This window comes from Aythya fuligula, chromosome 2, assembly GCF_009819795.1.
Source record: "Aythya fuligula isolate bAytFul2 chromosome 2, bAytFul2.pri, whole genome shotgun sequence".
NCBI classification, from domain to species: Eukaryota; Metazoa; Chordata; class Aves; order Anseriformes; family Anatidae; genus Aythya; species Aythya fuligula.
Window position 1 is genome coordinate 73,440,507 of NC_045560.1, and position 21,161 is coordinate 73,461,667.

The window sequence follows — 21,161 nt, forward strand, 5'->3', positions numbered from 1 at the left end:
TAAGGAGGCAAAATTTTCCTCCAAAAGAGTTTCTTGCTAACTTGAAAGAATTTCAAAGGAAACATTGAAATTGCATCTTGTATATAAAAAACAATGTAGACATTATTCACAGAGAAAATATAAAGAAATAATACAGTATAGATTCTTTATTTTAAGTAAGCCTTTGGTTTTGGTTAATCAGTTTACTTTTTGCTTTTGCTAATATTTATTCATCACAGATACTGAAGCTGGCTCTGAAGCCTTGTATTCTTTGTTCATGTGGTCACTTAGGCAATTTAAAATTGTTAGCCTCAAAAATTCTATATATGCCTGTGGTTCCCAGCATTTGTCATGCTTTTTGCAAATTACAAATAATGATTTTGGTAACTGTAGGAATTTCACTTCACATCTGGGATTTTGTGATATCTTTAAGTATTTGAGTATGGTGCTCTATAGAAATTTATAGAAAAGTATAAATTAAAAAAAGTATAAAGTATTAAAGTATAAAATAAAGGTAGAGGAAGAAAAGAAAGTGATTTTCCTGTGTTTGTGATATGTTTGCCATCAGATAAAATGGATTACATTTAGGTGTTTAGTCTAGCAACAATAACATTCTATAGACAGTTCCTTATTTGGACAACCCATTGGAAAGTTGTATTTGGCTGTGTGACAGTCTGTTTAAACGTTGGGTTAATAGACTGATGACTCTACTTCACTCAGATGGAGTTATCACAGTAACTGCTACACCAAAAATTCCTTGCTGTTTGGATCAAGGAGCAGAGGGTGCAAACTGATGGGGAAGGTGGTACAGATTATCACCAGTTGGAAGGAATGTGTTATTAATGAAGTCATGGTGCTGGCTTCTTAATTTTATGCTCCCATAGCCTGTCAACCCCAAGTTAATCAACTTCCTGGTTTGCTGTGTAGCCAAAAGCTGGATTATTTTTGTTTTAACCTAACAGCTTCCACAGAGGCAGCAAAAGCATTTCCATCACAGACAGAGGAAAAGATGTTTAGAAAGTTTATGTAGAGCATTGGCTGTTAGCAGACAGCAGTGTCAATGTCACATGAAAACAAGCACTGAGCCCATGGGATGTCTGCTTTGAACATGCAGCACAGCATATATGAACATCCTAGGATACATATTTCAGGTCATAAGCCTTGATCTTTGCTTTTCAGGCAGAATGTTAGCAATAGCTACAGTATCTATAAAAAGATGGCAGTCTAATGCCGTATTATTTAAGGAAGATCATGTTTGTGCAGCAGAGGTAAGCTTGCAGTCAAAAGACATTCTGTTTCAAACTACTGACATGCATTGAAAAATCCTCTAGTTAAATGTTCTCCCTGCCTGGTTTAACAACAGGAACAATAAGGAATTAATAATATGAGGGAGCTTGTGTGCTATTACAACTCCAGACTGCTTAGCATGTGTGGGACAGGTTAGATTAAAACATCACACAAGTAGTTAGAAACCGTCTTTGCTGGCTGCTTCATTCCCATTTGCTCAAAGGGTTAAGTATAATCAATTAAATGCACAAATGATGTCTTGCTCTTAATTCTCTTTGAGTATACATAGTATTTGATATATTCCATCTGTGAATTATAGAAATCTAAGTGCATTCTACACACAAATGCTAAAGCCTGTATTTAACATGCAAAATACAAAAAGAACAATTCCTTCTTTTGGCTGTTCAGAAAAGCAAAGGATAATTTCCTTACCTGGAAGAGCAAACTCTGTATATCATCAGTACTATGTGAGCTAAGGGGACAGGATGAATTTTTGTCTTCCGTAATAAGCCTCTTCTTCAGACATGCAGAGCATTAAGAGATGCAATTATAAGTAAAATGAACTATTCCAAGATCCAGTGTGTTATCAGTTGTACTGGCTTAGAGCTGGAATCCTCCTGCAAATGCAAAAAGGTAGCTCAGTGAGTTGTCCACTGAAGGAGCTAGGTATCAGTGTTATCAGGCACCAGCAGTCACATACTGATGCTATAGTACATACAGTCTCTCTCTCTTGTGCACGCTCTCTCCTCTCTCTCTCTCACCCTGACGTTCACTCAGCTCTGAATCCGAGCTCCTTCTGCTGCTGTATAATCAATCTAGCCTGTCTGAATCTAATAGGCCTCTATTTAACCAGCCAATCAATAGCACAGATTCCACTGCTGCTCCCCAGGGTCTTTTCCAGGAGTGGTACAAACAATAGGAGTTTGGCCAGCAGTTTAACTAAGTATTTTTCATTATTTTATCTCCCTGAAAGAAAAATTGTTTAGGAGGGCTCAGGTTCAAAGCTCTTTCTCTCTCTTTTTTTTATGAATGACAGTGATATAAACATGCACATCATGCTGCAGTAGCATTCTGAACACTTTTAAATTTTTATCATTTCTATGCAATTTGGAGAGAAAGGAAGAAAGAAAGGAAGAAAGGGAGAAAGAGAGAAAAAGAGAAAGAAGAGAGAAAGAGAGAAAGAGAGAAAGAGAGAGAGAAAGAGAGAAAGAGAGAAAGAAAGAAAAAGACAAAGAAAGAAAGAGGTTGTGTCCCCCCAAACTAGAAATGAATTTGCACAGCAAACAAGACTCAGACTTCAGGTTCTAAAAAATCAAGAGGCAAGTTTTGCAACTTAGACCTTCTTTATAGCAAGTGTGGAAATTGAGCATAAACCAAGAAGCAGAAGAAACGTGCTTCACAGACTTCTTATACTGCCTCTCTCTTGGACTGCCTTTTTTCCTATATTGTTATGTTTCATCTTGTATGATTTTTTCAAACTTGTATTGTATTTTTTTAAACTTGTATTGCAACAGTTTAGATTAAAATATTCAAGGAATCAGAGGCACAATATTTACTCAGCATCAGATTTACATGGGAGAACATTTTCTCCTAAAACAGTGATCAGAACTAACTCAAACACAGAGTTAGCAGCAAATAACTGCTGTAATTTAACAGCATGCCATATCTTGTACTGCACTGTGTTCCCCATGTATGCAAGTGATAAAGACTGTCCTAGAGTAGCTAAAAACAAAACTTCACGACGGACGTTGTGCAAGGAGAGTATTGTTATTGAGACAGCCTGGCTTTTGCTGGTGGTAGTGATGGTTGTTTGGTTTCTTTTTTGGTTTAGGGGGAGTAAATTGTAAGAACATATTTTCAGCCTGATCGTCTTGGTCATTCTCACTACAGCTCAAAATTATGAACTAACTTCCATGCTGAAGCAAGTTGTGAACAGTACCTACCATAGTCCTGACTCCAGTGGGCAGGTTTCCTCAATCTTGGGTGCTTCTACATCACAGCATATTAATGCTAGTGAATTGCTGCTCAATCACTTTAAAAAAAAAATATTACAGTTGCCAATAGCTGTAACTAAAGAATGTGGTGAATACAGTGGTATTCACTGGTTCTCTAGAGAATGTAGTGTCCCATTCTTGGTGGTGCCCTCATGTATGATTCTTGCAGAAATTCATTAAATTGCTGCCAAAGAATCCAGAACCAAAAAGGAAGCATCAGTTTTCTGTTTCTTCAGTGCCTGTACTCTCCATCAGTCTGAGGATGTCTCAGCATACCCATCACATTAAGACCTTGTGCCTGGGATCCTGTCCTGAGAACTGGAACTTGCAGTCAAACTGCTTACTCCATGGCTATTATTGTTTCCCTAGTGTGTTGGCATAGCTGAAACCTCTTACTGAAGTGTAATCACTCTAATCTGATGTCCAAATATGACAGAAGTACATAAGCAAGTAGATTTATTGATAATTAAACTAAATTATTATTATTATTTTATGACAACCTAGCTAGTAGGGATTTCTGGTTGGCTTGGAGGATTTCCTGTGTAATTCTGGAGAGTGGACAAAAAGGTTGTTCCTTTCCAGGCCCTTTATCTTAAAATCCCTCATTAAATGTATTTACAGAGCCCTATCATATGGTTTATAGTCTATGTAACTATGTGGCAACATGGTCTTCCTGGACAAACACAAGCTAACTACCATAGCTAGTGCTATGAAGTGATTGATTTTATGTTATTAGTCTCTTGAAAATTCTAGTCCAAGACTGAAAGAGAAAGACAGCAGGAAGAAAAAAAAAAAAGACATTTTTTTTTCATATTGTTTGCAACATGGGAAAGAAATACATGATGTTCATAAACAATATGGAATACCTCTAAGCCTAGTCAGAAGTAGAGCTATCAGGAAAACATTTTGTTTAGTCTCAGTGTTTACACAAGAGTATGCATAAGGTCATAAAAAAAGCAGAAAATAACAGGACGTTTAGGCCTTCAAAGTGCATAAAAATACAATTGGGAAACAACTGTTGAAGTCACAGTATCCACAGCAAGTTTACCTCATCCATTCGTAATCTGAAATATCACAGTATCGGCTAACAACCTTTGATTCCTCAGTTGCAGATGGAATACCTCTTTAATTGCAGGCTACAAAGCATGCGTAACAGACATCATGAGTGCTTTGAATGGTCTGCATCAGCTAAGTGAAAATAAATGATTTCTGTTCATGGATACAGAAGATAAAAATGCATAAATAAAAATGAACATGGATAGAATTGCAGTTGCACAATTGTACAAGTGAAGATCTATCAGTGTAGCAGTATAAGGCCTATATAATCCTATATATTGGAAGAAGGGCACTTAGAATGGATTGTGTTCTGCATTGGGCCAGAGCAGTGAAGTGCAAAGACGTAACTTTGTTCTGCATCCTATATAATCTAGCTCATTTGAGGGTGCAAACCAGATAGTATATACATGTGAAATGCTATTACAAAATCAGATGTTTTGCATTTTGATACTTTAGATTTTTATTTCTGCTTTCTGGCTTTTTAGCAAAACAGTCAGGGTCACATTTTTTAAAAGTCAGGATGAGTGTGTAAATTTCAAGAACTGACCTTTTATGTACACACTGTTCTTCAGATAATGCTTTCTGAAATTTTAGATTTCTTTTGGAAATACAGATGCTGACATGCATGAACACATATTGAATATACGGTGAAAATACCTTTGTGTCCAATATGTCTGCAGTGTAATACAATACTATCTTAAGAATAAATAGATGCAATGTATCACAGCAAGATGCTTTGGGACTGCACATATCTACTTAGTGGATAATATAAACAGTTCCTATCAAGATAAATTGATGTTTAATATTACAATATTAAATACTGAGATGGGTATTCAGGCTTGAAACATTGACCTAAGCAATATCAATGTGGTTTAGAATATAGGGCATAGTGTATATATTCCAATAAGAAAGCTTGGAACCACCTGATCTGTTCCAGGATGGAACCAAGCATCTACTTGCATATACTGTATGTGTGCTTGTGGCTGTGAATTAGAATCTCAGTCAGACATTTAAACCATTGTATCTACTGTATACAGAAGAGTCATCTTCCTTTCTTATCATTCTGTCCATAGTTTTCATTAGAAAACTGCTAATCAACGACTTGGTCTTTCCTGTCCAAAAGCTTGGACCATGAACAATAGAAAGTTAAGAAGGTTTTCTTGTATTTCACATGCTTACAACATGAGAAAAGTTTTGGAATGAACACATGCTGCATATACTCAGTACATATAAGTATATAATATATGGGATTATTTTAATATTTAAAGTCCAATCAGACTCTTAACAGCTGAATAGGAAGATATAACAGAACCTTCTTAAAAAAAAATGTATTTTTAAGGGAAGAGGTATTTCTCTCAAATGTAAAGACTCAGTACTTTAACAACTTGTTTGGAAGAAAAAAAAAAAGAACATTTCAAATTTAAAGAACAGTTTTAGATTCTGCTTATGAAATGTAAGAATACCTTTTTTTTAAGTTTTATTTTGCTCAGTTTGGGGAAAAACAAGGAAACAAGGTGCAGTGATATCACAGAGCACTTCTGCTTGTGAGTGTTGTGTTTAGAATGTATTGAGTGCTTCTCCATGAGAAAATCTTTTTCACTGTTTCAGATTGGATTAAGAAAGTGAATATACATTTGTTTCCTTCCTCATGATTCTAACAATAATCCAGTTATAGTTCTTCTGTAAGTGAGTAATCAAAGGAAAGTCAGAATATGCAGCTCTGTAAGACTAAATCTTGTGAGCATCTAATGATGAAAATAGCAGATGTTGCCTATTCATAGAAGTGCCTTTGATGGATTCCCTCATGACAAAAATGAAAATAAAAGTCAGGGATGTACATTTCACACATCTTTCTCTGGAAAGAATGAATTAAATGTTTCTATATTGAACCTAATATGGTGTTTGTTTTTTGTTTGTTTGTTTGTTTGTTTTGTACTGTTGCTGGGTGGTATTTTAGCAATATAGATATTAATCAAGTTTCAAGTCCTGCCAAGTCTTAACACATTCCTAAAATGTTCAGGCTATTCACAGGCTTAAAAATGAGTAGTGCATACACAGATCTTCAATACAGAAACTTAAAATATTATTTATATTTGAACTGAAATACAGAAAAAGGCCTTTTTTTTTTCTTTTTTTTCTTTTTTTTTTTTACTGCTTCTATATAAATACAAGGATACCGAATGTAGATTTCATCAATTTTATTTCATTCTTCCTATCCTATAAGAAATCTCCATGTAGATCCTGAAAGGTATGCTTAGGAAAGAAGTCGATATACTGTCTATAAGCTACAAATAAGAGAGCAATAAATAGCTACTTTTCTATTTCAGCCTATAGAACAGTAGTGTTTTTTGTTTTTGTTTTTATTTTGTTGTTGTTTCATTTTCTGTAAACATTCTAGAGAATAAGAGAAGGTAAATATCTATTTATTAAAGGCTTTGAGTTCAGTCATCAAAGTTGTGTATATGAACCTGATAGAATACAATGTGTGTCCATAAAACATAATATACCTTATTTTCTATCTGAATGCTTTAGTGAACTTCAGTATGAACATGCTATAAAAATGCACACTAATATAATTGAAATTATTTATAATCTTCACTGTTAATATTTACTGTACCATGATAAGATATTCCTAGGTCACAATTACTCTAGAAAAGGAAGGATATGATACTCTGTGGTGTGGGTCAGATAAGGTTACAGAATAAATTTTAAGTTATGTAATGCATTTACAGTACAATACAGTAATCACAGGCGTATTTCTAGGACTATGTTTATTTCCTGCTTCATGAAAAGATTAGGATTGTCCATTCCAAATTTAGAAAACCTGTTTCTTCTGGAATTTATTAGATCTCCTTTAAATTTATGTCTTCCCATAGCACATTTAATAGATCAGCAACTGGTCTTTTTCACAGGCTTTAGAACACAGAAAAGCTGCTAGCAAATGAAATAGGCTGTACTAGCCTCAAGGCCAGCTGAGTAGAAAAGCTGATGTCCATATAGCTAAATCATTCTGCTCCCCAAAATACCATGGCCACATCCAGGCTACCTCTTGGAAATGTCTTTGTCCATGATAATTTATAAGTTTTGTCTAAGCCTTGTTCAGAGGAGTTGGCCTACGCCAAAACTCTTTTGGACACGTAAAAATACAGGCAATTATTGAATCCATTCATGATCCTGGTACAAAGAGTTAAACTTCTCTGGTTGTTTTCAGTAAAAGTAATGACTGTATTCAAACAGAATGGGATCTTCATGAAAATTCCCAGTCGCTGTAGGGACTCTAGCTTCACAACGTAAATATTTGCATAGGCAGCCAATTCTTTCTGAAAGTAGTTTATGTTCCTTGAAAGCCTGGCAGCAGCAAAATTTGAAAGTGACTTCAGTAACATATGGACAGAGCTGAAATAGCTATGTTTATAGATATAGATAACAGTATGACCTTCAGCCCCCGACTGCACATCCCAGCATTGTAGCTCCTTTGTTTTGTTTTTGTTTTTAAGCTCAGAATCTTGTTACAGGCAGAAAGGAAATACTCTTTCCTCCATGCCAATCTTTGCTCCAGCCCTTGTCATCCCATGCCTTTACTCTGCAGCCTTGTAGGTCTTTACTTCTCAAGGCTCTGCTGTCACAGCAGCCTTGTATTTCTTTATCCTACATCTTTATGATATGCTCATAAATATCTAATTCTAAACAGACTATTTGTTGCTATTGTCTTTATAAAACTAAAGTTGCATGATACAAAGATAAGCAAAACAATTTAGCCGTAGCCACCTGGTAAAAAGAAAAATTGCTTCTGTAGTTAAACAAGCTAAAACAAATCACAGGTTCAGACAGGGCAACCCTGACAAACCTCAGTTCTGCAAATTTGATGAAAAGTCTGAGACCTGTTATTAGCAATGACAATGCTGTATAACAGGGCTGCAGTTCATAGATTTTTATTTTCTCACAGCTCATACTTCTGCAGTTTCATCGTTCTTGATACTGAAGTCATGCAAAATAAAGGTAAATGAATTGTACTGTCATTGTGTTACTGCAGCTCCAAAGTGTGAGAAGTGCATACCGAAAGATTGTTTTCTGAGACAAAATGGAATGCAGCTGCCTCAGAAAACTCTACTTCTGATCAAGTGAAAAATCTGTTCTCGTTAAGGATCAAAAGATGGAGAGTCCACTGGTAGGGTGATACTAGGCACCACTGCCTTGCAAGGCTTAGGAGTTCCAAAGTGGTAAAAACATTTTGCAGGGAAAACAGTTAGTTTTCCTGCAGTAGTAGTTACTAGTAGGCTGTGTCGTATGTCATGTCATGGGGTTGGTGCTGTTCACCTGCAGACTCTTAACCCTTGCTTGTCATGATGGGATTACGTTGTCCAAGAAGGCTTATGTGTTGTGATTTAAATTGCATTATTTTGTGCTCAGTAAGAATTATGAGTTTGTTGTGAGTAGTGTATTTTATTCTTTTCCATCCTTTCCACAAAGAAAAAAGAAAAAAAAAAAAGAAAAAGTTTCAATAACAGTCTATTTGTAGATTATGTCACTGCCAGTTTACAGATTGTTCTATTGTTTAAATTGCTGTCATTGTTTTTTTCTGGGGTGTGTGTAAAGGATACATTTCAGAAGAAAATGTATGAAAAGACAAGTGTTGCTCTAATTTTCTTTTTTGATGTTGTTATTACTAGTGGTACTGCAGTAACCTTCAGAAGTCTAGACACTATGCACAATATCGTGCTTAGTTACAACACAAGAACTTAAAATGTAAATATATTTTTTACCTGAAAATGTGCTTACTGTACAAGGAGGAGCAAAAAGTAATTAAAGTTATAGCACAAATATCTCTTCCTATGCTTCTGTGAAATACATATTATAATTTGTGATTGAATTAGGACAGCAGAATTTGGCCCATACGTATTTAAAAACAGATCTCCTATGAGTTTTTTGATGGCATTTCAAATTCTGGCTAACAGGCCCATCAGCAAGAATTAGCTGTAGCCTGTGAGCATCCTGCTGTTCAATATATGGTTTCACAATGTTCAAATATTTTCATACTGACAATAGAAAATGCTGGAATGCTCCAGTCACAAAAGTCAGAGCAGCTGATAAAACATAGCTATTATTCAGAAAGGAGCTATGCATTGTCATCAATGTGAATATGATATATGGTTTTCCTGGTGCATGCATGAGAAGAAAATAAATAAATAAATAAATAAATAAATAAATAAATACAATTTGTAAACCAATGTAGTACTTTAAAATATATTTTATTTCTCTAGCTTGCACATAGAAAGCCCAGGTAGACATTAACCTGAATCGCTGAGAAGTGGTAGATTTACATAACTATTGCAAATAGGGTTTAACGTATGTGAAGGCCACCTTTATAAAGAAGTGGAAGTAACACACATAGTGGCACAGTGCATCTCCTACTGCAGGAAGTGATGTGTGTTGTACAGCAGAGAAGGCTGTAGCCAAATGTCACAGGAGAAACTGACAACTATTCATCAATGCAAGTATTCACTGACTTTCATTTCTTGGGCTCATTTTCAATATTATCATTCTGATTTAAGCTGTTAGCTGATATTTTCCTTGGAAGTTTAATTAAAAACAAACCAAAACTTGTTTTAAATAGAACCACCCACCAAATGGAATAGACTTTACTTGCCAAATACATGAGGTTATAGTATATTTCAATATAGAAGTAACTACTTATTTAAAATTTATTTAATACTGAGAAACATAAATAAAACATTGCAAATATTTCTGAATCACACATCTTGTGACTTCCATCACTGTATGTAAAATATATTTAATAGCACTGAAAATAACATTCACAGATTCCTGCCAAATAGACTACATTTTTTAATTAATTGTCATGTATGCCTATTGTCAAAAAAATCTATTTTTACATAATCAGGAACATGTAGCAGAAGACTGACACTTGTCCATCAGGAAAAGTGATGGAATTTTAGTAGTGTTTGTAAGCTGCCTAGAAATATATATATACACATATATATATATCTGAAGTAATCAGAAACAGAAATATCTCTTCTGCAGTGGAAGGTAGAAGAGTAATGACTAGCTCAGAATAGTAGTAGGGATAAGGCAGAAAAGTAAGTGCAATGCTTAATATAGAAGCCTTTCTGTTTTTTCTTTGGAGACAGAGAAAATAAGTCACTTTCATGTGATGTCTTTGTGAACTGGGGTTTGTCCAAATGAATGCGATCTGGCTGGTTATGTCTCCACCTCCAGCAGGTTGTGATACATTTTCTAGGAGAGTTCTGTCCTCCTCTGAAGAAGCATTTATCTTAATGGAAATTCTTATGATATGTGTCAGGACCTGACTTGTAGGCTTGACTTCCCAGTTCGATCTTGGCCCTGTCTTATCACTGCAGACTTACCAGGTGATAGCTGACCCTGGATGCTGTCAAAAAAACATTCTCCTTGCTTGGGCACTGTGGCATTCCACCTTTGTCAGTAAGGTCAGTGGCCTGCCCCTGGCTCACCTTCCTTTGCATACCAGCCCCTTTCTTAAGGCTGTTTGACAGGTAGATCAGGTGAGAGCCAAGTACAAGACCTTGAGCTTAAAGGCAGCTCCTAAGCAATGGAGGAGTGAGCCTCCATTGAGTTTTTTTCCAGTTCTTCAAAATAGTTCTTAACAGAAAGCTGACCTTAAGTAGAGAAAGATAGCCTTGAAAAAGAGGAAAATGTACTTCTGTCCCTGACAATACAGGTCTCATCTATATTTCCCCAGAGCTGGTGATAGTAGCAAAAATATACATTTGCTAAAATTTATTTACAGTTTGATTTCTTCTTCCAGTCAGCTTTACAATTTCAAAAGGTCCAAAATGTCTTTTGGAGTTTATTTTCTTCAAAGAGATTAATGAAAGATTTCTTCTGTTCTCCCAGATAAGTTCACCATAAGATCACCTTGAAGGTATTACAGTAGAGATTTTGTTTGTTTGTTTGTTTGTTTTTTGATGTTGTTGGTTTCAGTAAAGTGAGGAGAAAAAAAAAAAAAAAAAAAAAAAGAAATCACTGCAACAGTTTTATCAGCTCCTAAATTCCTAAATTTAGTACAAAGATTTTCTGACGTCCACTTTATCTCAGTCAGCTTCTAGAAAGAGTTCAGTGGCAGGGACTATTGAGAGTGGCCCCACTGAATGGTGGAAAGTGGTAGAAAAGATACAAACAGTGCTCTTTCCCAACTAGATTGCCGAAGATCTAGATGCACTTGACTTGGATAGAGAAGACTACTGAGTCTTAACAAGCCTCCACATGTACCAGATCTTCCAGGTCCTGGGTAACGAAGACCACATCATCAGTGTACACCAGCAAGGACCACCAGTAACCTCAGCTCTCTGCTCACCCATATTATCACCTCCTAGCATAAAACAGAGGAATGACTTGTCAGCAATGGGATAGATTTGTCATACAAGAGCCAGCTGGGGTGCACAAAGCAGACAGGTTTAACACGGATTAAGCTGACTTTGGTGAAACATTCTGCAGGAGCACCACAAAGGCTGAAACTGAATTTCACCAGGTTACTCATGATCTGTCATAACAAATTTTTCAAGGCTTCCTCCAGATTGAAGAACAGAATTGACAGATGAAGTAGAAGAGGTCTTAGACCTGATGCAAGCTGTCAGAGACACTTTGGGTTACAACAACAAAGGCTGGAGGGGGCAGAAGTTTATTTGCTGTTTTGTCGTAAGGAAAGGGGAGTGTCAAAACCACATTCCAAAGTTTGCCCCACATAAAGGAGACTGAAGACTTCAAAAAATATCAAGGAATCAGCAGGTCTTAGGACTAAAGCTAATTTGCTGAAGTTTCACACTGCTACTATAGGTGTTAGTGATTAGGTGCAGATTCAGATCTTGTGCCAATGCCAGGATCTTGCATCATGGCAAACTCAGCACCTGCATTCATGCAAATTTTAATTCTTGTCTATGTTCCCCTCCGGCTGTCTCAGGAATGGTGGTCCCATTTGACTATAGTCATAGAATCAGAGATTGCCAAAATGGTTGAGGCTGAAAGAGACTTATGGTGACTGTTCAGTCCAGCCTTCTGTTCATAGCAGGGCCAACTACAGCAGGTTGTTCAGAGCCATGCCCAGTTGGGTTTGGACTATTTCCAAGGATGGAGACTCCACAGTCTCTCTAGGAAATCTATTCCACTATTGAATCATCCTTACAGTAAAAAATATTTTTCTTATGTTTAGGTGAAATTTCTTGTATGTTAATTTGTCCCCTTTGTCTCTTGTCCTGTCACAGAAATTCTACTGAAAAAGTCTGACCCCCTGCTCCTTACTTCTTTCCTTCCCTCTTCCCTGTGATTCAGCCTCAGGCTGAACAGTTTCATTTCTCTCAGCTTCTTGTCATGTGGCAGGTGCTGCAGATCCTTAATTATATTTTATAGTCCTTTGCTGAATGTACTCCAGTATATCTATGACTTTTTTTGTACTGTAAAGCCCAGAAGTGGACCCAACACTCCAGTTATGACCTCCAGTTATGGAGCAGAGAGAAAGGATCACATCCCTTGATCTGTTGAGAATGCTCTTTCTCATGCAGTTGTTGGTCTTCTATGCTATGAGGACGTAGAACTGGATCATGTTCAATTTGTTGTCTTTGAGGACCCTGAAGTCCTTTTCTTCAAGGCTGCTTTCCTTTTACTTCAAGGCTACTGCCCCCCAGTGAGTGCAAATGGTCCCTCTAAATGGCAGCACAACCATCTGGTGTATGAACAACTCCTGTCATGTTTGTATCATCTGCAAACTTGATGAAATTGCACTCTGACCCCTCATCCAGATCATTAATGAAGATGTTGAACTGCATTGTCCCTGCATCAGTTCCTGAGGTAGTGATTGGCTTCCAGCCACTTAACACTGCTGACCACAATCCTTTAAGCACAGCAGTTCCACCAAGCTTCAGTCCACTTCACTGTCCACTTACCTAGTTTGTACTTGGTTTGTTTGTCTACAAAGACGTTCTAGGAGACAGTTTCAAAGTCTGTCCTAATGTTCAGGTCAACAATATACAGTGCTCTACCCTCATCCATTAAAGCAGGTCATCTCACAGCAAGCTATCATACTAGTTAAGCATGATCTCCTTCTCATAAATCTATGGTGACTACTCCCAGTCACCTTCTTGATCTTCAGGTGTTTCCAGAACTATAACCTCCATCATCTTCACAGGAACTGAGGCAAGGCTGACTAGCCTGTGGTACCCTGTGTCCTCCCGTCTGCCATTCTTAAAGGCAGAAGTGACATTTGCTTTCTTCCAGCCCTCACAAACTTCCCCCCGTTTTTGTAACCATTTGAAGATAACCAACTGTGGCTTTGCAGGGATATCAATCAATTCCTTCAGCACTTGTGAGTGCATCCCATCAGGTCCCATGGTCCTGCATGTGTTTGAGCTATTTTTGACTTCCCTAAACTGATCTACTTCTACCAAGTGTAAGTTTTCCTTGCTCCAGACTTTGCTCCAGGTCTCAGGGGCCTGGGATTCCTGCAGGAGGATACTATTGGTAAAGACCAGGGCACAGAAAGCAGTGAGTGCCTTCACCTTCTCCACATCCTAGGTTCCCTGTTCCATTCAGCAGCAGAGCAGCAGGCCCATGTTTTTTTTTTTTTTGTTTGTTTGTTTGTTTTCTCATAGGGATGGACCAGTTTCTGAGCTTGGAGGGGTTCTTTGAAAATCTGCCAGCCCTTCTGGATCACTCTTTTCCCCAGGACTGTATCCCATGATGTTCTTCCATGCAGGTGCCTAAAAATCCCAAAAGGTCTGCTGTCCTGAAGTCCAAGCTTGTTCTGCTTTTTGTGTCACTCCCTCTTTGCTGCCTGTAGAGCTGTAGCTGCATACCTCAACTGATTTTCTACGGAGCATTTCCATAACCCTAACAGCAGCCATCTCAGATGATATGGAAGAAATTCCAAACCCTTGTGAGGATGACAGATCTGTGATTTGTATCTTATTGCATTTATCTTCCAAGATCACAATCACATTCAGAGCATCCGCTGTGCCTTGGCCAGTGGGATGGACTCAAGGCTCCAGATACCAATTTGAGGGGAAGGGGAAGAAAGCAGTTCAAGGAAAGAAAAAAACTCTGCAAATCTTCTCCAGTGCTAAATGACAGTGCTACATATGTAACTGATGTAAAATTAAGATTTGCTTTAGAGAAATATCATTTAAACAAAACAAAACAAAACAAAAACAATAACTGAATGATAAATACCTACCAATAAAATGTTGCCTTTTATTCATAGAATTACTGTACTGTCCTTGCTTTTGTATTTTACAAGTCATGTATGTGACATGTTAAACCATTTATTACGTGACAGAAATTGTTGCAGTTTTGAACTGTAATATATAATGAGAAAACTTTCACAAATAATCTTAAATAATGGTCCTCTGGTTTCATTTGAGTAATACTTCCACTGAAACTAATCAAAGTTTTGCCTGGGTAGATAACAGGGTTGGGTATGTGATGTGTACTGTGTTTCAGGTTTGCCTCATTGTACAAGAACATTGTGTCTGCAACATGGAAATTGCACACACTAGAACCAGAAGTGTTTTCATGCTCTCTGTAGCAGAGGGAAATTTGTAGTGAAAGAAGAGGAAGCAAGTTCACATATCCATGGGACTTTGTCATTTCCCAGGAGTCACCATACACTGAATATTATGGACCATGCTGAAATCTTGGGGACAGCTTTTTTTCTTTCTTTTTAATATATATATATATTTTCCTTTACAGTAATTAAAAGAGCAAAATCTTATGTAAGTCTTCCCTAGCAAATACTGAAAAACAGTTTCATTCACCTCTAGTGTTCCACAGGTATGTCTGATAGTCATCCTTGAGCTGTTCCTTCCTTGCATAGTAATTATGGAGACAGAACCACAGAACAGACATCTCCAGCTGAATTCAAAATCTCACAACTCCAGAAGTAGAAAAAATATTTACATAACAGATGAGGGAGAAGTGACCTGAATACAGCCAGAGAGTAAAGAGAAATTGGCATATATTGGTGTATGTTTTCATTATAGCAGAAGCAGTACAGCACACCTACTCCATAATTTTTCCTATCCTTCAAGGTTGTGTGAGATGTTTTGATGTACTAATCAGTAACTCTTAACTGAATCAATTTATTTTTTTTGGTGTGGACCATCCCTAAGATCAGTGGGACTCTGTAGAGTTTTTTCTTAGGTCTTGCATCAGTTTTTCTTAGGTGGCTTTCAGTCACAATACAAGAAGCCATTTTAGGATGTCCACATATCACATCTGTGAGTGAAAGATAGGAATGTTACTTGTTATTCTGTTTTGGAAAATCTCATGTTGCAACCTATCTATACATGAGTCAAAATAACTTTGGTTCTTGCAAAGGGGGGGTTAAGTACAAAAATAAAAATACTGCCAAACTAAGATGTACTACAGATATTGCTCAGGTGAAACCATGGCCTGCCAATTGTGTTTTGTATTTACTCCTCCTCCCCGCCCACCCCCCCACCCCCACCCCCCCCTGCATCTTTTCTGATGGTAATGCTATTGCTAAGAAAGGGGCATTTGACAGTGCTGAAATGCAGTGTTTAACACGGTGAGGCAGCTGATCCCCGTGTAAGAGGCAGTATAGTCTCTGAATTCATTGAGGAGGATACTGTGAAAACCTGAATTTACTGTTTTGCCTGAAGGTTGGAGATAAAAAGACAGTTAGTATCCTGAGAGTAAAACGGGCTTAGCATGCTTCAGGGAGGAAAAGAGAGCTTGGGATTCTAATGCAAAAGCATCTGCTTCTGCTATATTTTGAGTTTGCAGGATCCTATAAAATGGGCTATTAAACCCCTCTGACTGATATCCTGGTTCATTAGGGAGGGAAAGGGACAGTCTTTGTCTGATATACTCTCAGTCTCTTAGGGTAGTCTTTTCTTCTTACTGCCAATGGGTACTTAATGTTTCCCCTTTTTCTTCTCTCACAAACAGCAAACAACAAATCTCTTGCTTTTCTACCAGCCCTCTACATTGACTTCAAACTGATACACAGAAGCAGGGTTAAATGTATCCTGTGTGACCTTCCTGAGGGTATCTTTTTGTATCAAAAGGGGCTTTTTTCTTGACAGTCTTACAGTAAAATATAAATTGCTAAAAAAAAAAAAAAAAAAAAAAGTTCAAAAAGAATTCAGTTTTGATTTTAGCTAAAGTAGTGATAATTTGCATTGGCTAGTCCAGCTTTAATGCAGATACATTGTGGAGCTGGAATAATCAGTGTTTCTGCACTGTGAAAGAATTCTCATCTCCTTATTGCTACGCTCTACACTTACTACCCATCTCCATGGCAGAGAAACCAACTCCTTCAGACATGAAGTCTGGGTGAAGTTCTGGGAAGGATTCCCTACTGAACTGCTCCAGATGCTCTACTTTGCCTTTTTATGCACTATATGCTTCTCTAATTCTTTCTTGGAGTTCCTTAGGTTATTTATCTCAAAAACTCTCCATGTTATATAATACAGAACCTCAATGTCTTACCATGAAAATGCTAGCCTTATGGGCTTTGATGGACTCTTTCTTCCCTTGTTTTTGAAAGTTTGGGCTGACTCACAAGGGAATGGGTCAAAAAAGATGATCGTTATATCTTAGAGATATTGATCTCAATATCATACAGTGGCCATGCAGCCAGTATGCTATAGAGGGAGCTAGCCATAAGCCATGTGGTAAGGCATTCTGCGCCATATGCCTGAGAGACAGGAACTATTCCCTTACATAAAACACTTCAGCAAACTTTGTCTCTACATTATTTTCTACAAAGATGTAAGAATGTACTGATTATGTGCTCATGCACTCTTGGGTGGACTTACTGTAATTGGCAATCTTTCACATAGTAAATAAAGTTGGCACTTGTGTCATTCATGCAGAATGATGACATTTGTATGCACAGTATGCACATAACTGAAGTAATAGTTTTCCAGAAATATGTATAACTATATGTAGCTGCTGTAATTAATTCCCAGAGTAGTGAGAAAAGCACTATAAAATAAAAATATCAACCTTCAGTAACATGTTGTGCCTGTAAGTCAATCTACTCTTTCACATTAAAAGTCATTTAGTTTATACCAGAATGCATTTTTATTCAGATCAGCCCATCTCATTTTGCATGATGCTAGTAATACCCACGCATCTGCAGATGTCAGTGGCTTTTGACTGTTGAACTGAAAATCCTAGAACAGAATTGGAAAGATTTTACATAAACTTTCGGTGCTGAAAATGAAATAGTATGTATGAAGAAAGACAATTAAGGCATATAAATAGCTCAGCCTTTACCTTAAGTTTACAAAGTTGTCTGGCTGTGGTTGGGGGCTGTATTCTTCAATACCTTCTTACACTAGTGACTTACAAGTCTGTCAATGCTAAATAATCTCCAAAATTAACAGTCAGACTGCTGGTGTTACACAGGTATTTGATTACTGGGAAGACAGGTTTTTGTTACACAACAGTATGTACCTAATGGTTGACGGAATCCATCATACCATAGTAAAAGTGGCAGGTTTCCAAAGTGTGTCAACTTACATTAAATTGTCACGACGAAAACAATAGTTCATTAGAATAAGAGCAGAAGACAAAGTACCTTCTTCAGAAGTCCAGCTGAGTGACTTACAGAGACTATGGTTGGTAGTTTGGTCATCCAGAGGCTTACATCTACACCTGTTCTTGTTAGAGCAGTCACTGGCTTATGCATTGGCTGCTGGGGGATGAAGTTATATTCATGCAAGAACTGCACAGAAATACAGATTTTTTAATTTATTTTTTTTTCTTTTCCTGACAGTCCTGTTGCAATTCACATACTGGTGTAGGATTGAAAAATACTTAGTACCTTTTATATGATGTACTATACATCATATATATACCATCATAAATGCATGATACATGTATGATTATTATCAAAAATATCATTATGTATATTATGTATGATTGCTATGTATGTTATATATAATAATTATGATACATTATGTACATTATGTATGATCATTATGATAAATGATCATCATAAATACATGATACTATACATCATAAATACATGATATTGTACCATGTATTGTTATCTGGTGTATAGTAATATGACACACATTAAAACAATTATTACAGTAGAAGCTATTAACCTATACTGTGGCACAGCTAATGTTGGCAAAGATTCAACCCTACTCATTGGGATTATAGTAACCATTTGGGTGTGATAAGTCATATTTTTTATGTGATTTATCATATTTTACAAATAGTTGTATCTGCCTTGCCTTGTGTCTTCTCATTGTAAAATAAAATAGGTCTATGCTAACTTTATAGAAACTATTAATAATTATTGACTTTTACTGTACTCATTTGTAATATTTTTATAGGTTGTACAAGCTGCAGTATTACCATCATTGCATACAGGGACACCAAAACTAAACAATGAAAATGAACATTCACTTTTCACTGGTAGATACATGTATTTATCAGAGATCAGTTCCTTTGTTGAAACTGTGATGTTTTGCACAATCATACTGATTTTGTTGAGCTTTTAATTAACAAAACTGATTATAAAAATTGAATGCCTGATTTGCCACATTTCTGTCATAATAGAAATTCTGTTCTATATTGTCATTATAGAAAAATGGCATTTAGACATTACAGACAAGCCTAGCTTTGATGACTCAAGTCCGTCACAGGAGGGAATCCGTTTGAAACTTCCAGGACTTCTGACTCTCCAGCTTTTAGGCTCCTTCCACATACATAGAAATTTGAGATGAAAGTTTATGTCTTTATTTTTAACATACTTATTTTAAATCCTTCTGTATTTCCTTTAATTGGAAAATAGAATGCCTATGTTTTCATTGGAAAACAAAAGTATTGCAAAAAAGAGAAATGAAATTCTGACTTTTATTGGGCTCTACGGTCTTCAATTTGAGTGCAGGTAGAAGCAAAGTAAAATCAACTGAGTAGGATTAGTGAGCATTTCATACCCATTGTTGTAATATATAAATTAACTTTTATCAATATTGTAGCTATTTACTGAAATGTTTGCTAGGTCTGTAGATGCACAAGGTATTATTTTACAATGTGAAGCCAAAGGTTCTGACATCCAGTGAGAATCCCCAAATAATGAAGCAAAATATGTGATAATGAGGATAAATTGTTCCTCTCTCATTTTATTTTGAAGTTAATTTGTTGTGGAGTATATCTATTATATTTTTGGGAAAAAGACTTAATAATTTTTCCTCTTTTTGTATTTAAAAAAAAATAATTGGTGTGTGTTTTATTGTGGATGTGCTTTAGGTAAAGGAATTCTACTTGCAGTTTCTTACAGTGTGAGTACCGGGGATGATGTGCCTTTTTCTAATTTCAGAATTCCCTCCAGAATCTTGAGAATTACAGAAGTAAAATGGGAACTTCTTGATCTCTGTGAAAATGTATATTTTCTTGAGATCCTGCCTAGGCAAGGGTTGAATAATATACTATATACATATATTACATTATATACTGTTACAAACTTGAAAGAATCCAGATGAAATTTCCTTCTCAGAAATGTGATTACAGGATTTTCATACACACCCATACAGAAAAAGAGGAAATTAACATTGGAGTACAAGGAAGAGCTTTCTGTTACACTCCCCAAGCAAAGGTCTTTCTTTAAACTACCATCAGCAGCATTATGCACCTATTATTTTCTGTTTGGTTTATTTTCATGACAAAGACAAACAAAAAACCATCATTTTCAATTATGTTTTTGCCTATGTAACATTCATTTTTACACCATCATATCACTGAGGTATGATATGATGGTGTAAAAATAGAAAAATAGAAAAAGAGCTGCTTCTTTCAAGATAATTTCTCAAAGCATTTTCACTGTCTTAACTGCTTTAAGGAAGCTCAGCAGGGAAAGGAGTCTGTCGATGTTTATCACGAGTACCAAAGTAGGAGATACACTTGTACTAATCACAATTCATGGTATTAAATCTTTATGGATTTGGAAAAAAATAGCATCTCAGAACCATTGAAATTGTTGCACTGGCTTTCATGGTCCAGATTCATACAATCACTTTTATGCTAGTGTCTCTTGATTGTTTTTTTCTCTGTTCAGTGTAGGTTAATCAAAGATGCTCTTCCTTGTCCTTCACTGAAATAATTATTTCTTTCCTTTGGTGATTTAGACACATCATATCCCTAATGATATAAAGCACACAAATACTACAAAATTCAAAATGGGATGTTGTTTTTTTGTTTGTTTTTTGGTTGGTTTTAATATTATTTCCTTATATATTCTTCTGCCTTACTGTCATGTTATACTTACTGTAGAGTATCTTGTATAACATAAGCAGCAGGCTTTCGCCCAGTTTCTCTCCATGCACTGCCACTGCAGTTTGAATTTTACACACATCTTAAACACTAAATTGTTTAATGTACCTCAGAAAAATGCTCACTTCTTAAGATGAAATGGCATGTACTTTGACTAATACACTGTTATGTTTTGTATAATACTTCAGAGGACTCCAAGTTCCCATCTTCCCAGTGTCTTGTTCTGAGATTTCTATTCCCTATAAATTATTTTTGCTTTAGATTAATATTACACTGGTGAGAAGAATCTACACTATAGGGACATCTTTTTTTTTTCTTGTCGTAATTGCGTAGAAAAAGTGCAATGCTTGTACAGTAGTTCTATTCTGGGAGTAACTTCAGGGATTTACTGGGAGGCACATTCTAAAATAAGATTTTGAATGTAGTTTTGCATCTGTGGTATTTAATCTGGATAAATTCGTGCTCTTTAAAAGAACTTTTTGAGGCACGAACTTTTTATTCAGATCAGCAGTTCATGAAAAAGACTTCATAAGAAAGGATTCATAT